Source organism: Papaver somniferum, chromosome 2, assembly GCF_003573695.1.
Source record: "Papaver somniferum cultivar HN1 chromosome 2, ASM357369v1, whole genome shotgun sequence".
Lineage (NCBI taxonomy): Eukaryota > Viridiplantae > Streptophyta > Magnoliopsida > Ranunculales > Papaveraceae > Papaver > Papaver somniferum.
The window spans coordinates 28,704,622-28,708,704 of NC_039359.1; positions in this window are offsets into that span (position 1 = coordinate 28,704,622).

Sequence of the window (4,083 nt, forward strand, 5' to 3'; positions counted from 1 at the left end):
GACATCGGATCAAGCTACAAATGGATAATCAACATCGGGTAAAGGCATGATCACGACACACAAATCATATCGGAAGACTCATCTCTCAGAAGAAAGCAGGATTGAAGACCAGATATTGGGAGGGAGCTAAGATACACACCCGATAAATATCATCAAGAAAGATAGAACACGACCAACACGATAGTCTCATTGTATAAACACTTCAGCCTATAAATATAGACCCTTGTATTGAGAGAAAGGAAAGTAAGTTGTAAGTGAGTAAGAGGAGAGATAGCATATCATTGAGAGCATTCATCCTCGTAACCTTGAGAAAAGTAATAAGATCATCCTTTCACCCTCGTGGACATAGGTAATCATGCCGAACCACGTATTTATTGTGTTTTTATGGATCTCTTACTTGCTTACAGTGCTACCATTTCATGTTGATTATTGGATGTAGTTGTATAACTTTTTACATCTACACATGATAAGGGAGGGCAGGTGGGAAAGGCTACTTTTCCAATGTATATGGTACGTAATGTTGGGCAGGACACGTCTACTCTAGGGTTTGTATCCACGTACAAGCTGCATCAGAAGTATGAGTCCTTTTTTTTATCCGAAAATAGAAAACTTAGAGAAATGGATTAAACCACCCTTATTATGTCCACCCCTTCAAACTTCAGTCTGGAACACTTTCTAGAAGTGCAGCACTGCTCCTCGAACCAAACTATTTTCCTGGAAATGCATTCACGAGTTACACCCCACAAGGTACAAGCTAGCAGTCTACAACAACAATATCGAAACTCATTGTGAAATTTGTGGACATGAGGAAGAAACTATTGAGCATCTTCTATTTGACTGCAGACATGTTCGAGCAATCTGGAGGGTTATCAATTTAAATCGATAATGTCGGAACTTCTTGTAACAGCGTATCTGAATGGATCACCAGCTGGTTTGCACAAAACAATGACTCATCTGATATAAATGGCTCTACTCTCTAATGATTGGAGTATGGATTTTATGGAAGGATAGATGCGAGTGCATCTTTCAGAGAGTTAAACTGAACCCTCATAATACATTGCATAGAATGCTTTACCATCTTAATTCCCATATACATGAATCTGTCAGCAATAACACTAACATCAACCTCTCTAGCATTTCACAATGAAAACCGCATGTTACATGCATACTTAAATTGAACACTGATGCATCTTTTGATCCTCATACTAACCAACTGGGTACTGGTGTCATCCCACGAGATCATGTAGGTAACTGCGAACGGATTAGAGGAAGTTATTCAAATGGAACTTTGAGTGGAGAAGCTGGGGAATGCATGGATGTACGTGAAACTAGGGTTTGGGCGTCAGAAGAGCAACTCACCAAGATTCACATAGAAGTTGATGCTAAGTTGATCATTTAATCCATCATTGAGGACTATTTGCGTATCCAATGGGAGAACATGAACATCTTAAAAGAGATTAAACATTTTCAGAGTTTGATTATTGTAATTTTACTTTTGTTTGGCAGATTATATAGCCAAAACTGTTAGGGAAACTGCTACTGCAGTAGAATACTCTGAGAATTTCTCGCTTATCATCCGTAGTCTTTTGGCAAAAGACAACAACGTCAACAATCACTAATGAAATAAGCTCAAAAAAAGAAAAAAGAAAAAAAAAGTGAGTGACCCTTGAGAAATCCCACTTCTAAAATCAAGGAACCGTGAAGAAATTTCCATTATTGTTTTTGCGTGGACTGATGAGTGCCAAATATTGTATATATTTATCCCTTTTTGTTGGCATTTAATTCATCTTTTGTGCAGTAATTCTACATTTTATCCCATATTCTGTATTTTCATTGTTTTCAAGAATAAATATTTTTCTTACTTAATTTTGCATTTTTAGGTAATAAATAAAGTTTGGATGAATAGAAGAGCGGAAAAGAGCAGAAAAGTAGTGAAAAGCCGGGAGGAATTACACAAGGAAGCCGCGAAGAATGTTGTGCACAAGACCAAAAGGCTAGAGTGGGCTTGAAGAAGAAGAATTGTCATTAAAGAAGATATGGGCTTGGCATACCCAAGGCCCAAAACCCTTACCCAAACCCATTTTCTATATCCAAGCCCGTCTCGGATTTCAGCCGTCAGATCGAAGCATCTCAGCATCCTACGGTCGCTCCATCATCGCACATCAAACTCCGAAGCCCCCGCTTTACATCGCAACGCCCATCTCCATCTTGGGTCGTCCGTTTTGCTACATCCCTTCATCCGACGGTCGCTCCACGCTTACCTCTGTATCGCCGTTGGATCCACCTACCATCTTCCCATCCATCGCTCCTTGTCGCAGATCATCAAACCGCGCTATCCCCGCTTCACACCCTAGCATCCAAAACCATCGACCCAAAACAAACACCCACCTTCTTCTTCCCCAAAACTCACTTCCCCCAAAATCTTTCTTCTTCCCCCGACAGTTGCAGTCGAGCTCTGCTCCTGCCTCTCTTCCATCTCCACCACGACCACAAGGACACCACCACCATCACCTACCTCTTCCCTAGTCGTGTCTGTCTTGTTCTTAGCATTAATTTTTGATGCTACCAAGAAGACAAACATAGCTAGGGTTTCACAGTGGAGAGAAGAATGAAATTGGAGCAGCGTTCGAGTAGAAGATTAGCAGAGGAGGAGAAGTACAAGCATGGGTCAGCGCTCAATTGCAGAGGAGACAACGAATTCAGAGGGTATGGTGAGTTTTTCCCAAATTCCTATAAACCCTAATTTTGTCACTGTTCAATTTGGGGATTTGGGGGAATTTTTCTGTAAACCCTAATTTGGGTGTCTGGGTATAAAAAGGGGACTGTGGGTGTGAAATTGGCTTATGCTGGAATAGCCAGTGTCCAGAACTTTGATGTTCTGCATATATTCATGTTCTGTTTTGTGTAATGTTCTATGTTTGGTTAATGTGATGTTCTATGTTTGGTTAATGTTTTGTGTAATGTTCATGTTCTATGTAATGTTCATGTGTTTAATTTCTTTCCCTGTTTTAATTTCCTGTTGATGTTCATGTTTGTTAGTTTAAATGTTGTGCAATTCCTGTCAATCATGTGTTGTTCCATTTGTTTTCTCATGTTCTGAGTTCACTGCTGAGGCTCAGATGAAGCTTTAGTGGACTGTTAGATAGTGGAATGCTAGGTTAGAGCCTTAGGATGCATTGTTTTGATTGAGCAATGGGAGAAATTAGTGCTCATAGCAAGCTAATTCTCTTTCCATTCCATTTGTATGCTTAGGATGCATTGTTTTGATTGAGCAATGGGAGAAATTAGTGCTCATAGCAAGCTAATTCTCTTTCCATTCCATTTGTATGCATAGGATGTTCAATTCAACCTAGAACTACACTATCTGGCTAGGTCACAAGGGTGGACTCTAAGCCTTAGCTTAGCCACAGCTGCAAACATCTCCCCTGCCCTTGGCTTAGGCCTTGGTTTATCTCTTTGTTATTCTTCCATTATCACCTTCACCATCATCATTGTTTTGTGCTGTTTGCTTTTGCCATTGTAAATTTTCATCTTTTTGCCCTGTGTTGCTTTTGCCCTGTGTTGCTTCCATTGTAAATTTTCTCCATTGTCTTTGACTTAGGCTAACTGCCTCTGTATTATTGCCCCACTGTTTTCTTCTCCTTGGCTTGCTGCCTCTTGCAGCTCCCTTCCACTGCTTGTGCTGCTGTTGCTGCCTCCCTTCCACTGCTGCTGCTGCAGCTGCTGCTTTCCTTCCTCTTTGCATCTGCTGTTGTGCACTGCTTCCCCTGCTGCTGTGCACTGCTTCTGCTGCTGCAGAAGCCACCACTGCTGCTGCTGCTTCCTCTCCAAGGCTCAGTCCACAGTTAACTCCAAAGGCCTAGTTACTCTCAGGTCAAAAGCAAAGCCCAAAAGCCCATCTCATTGCTAGGGTGAAGCAAAAGCCCAGATCACTGTTAGGGTGCCCAAGGTTCAGTTCAGTCCATCTGTACTACACTGAGCCCAAGCCCAAATTCAAAATCAAAGGCCCAGTGCAATTCCAAAGGTTAAAAGCCCAAGTTCATAGCTAAAAATCCAAAGGCCCAGTTCATTCCCAAAGAACTC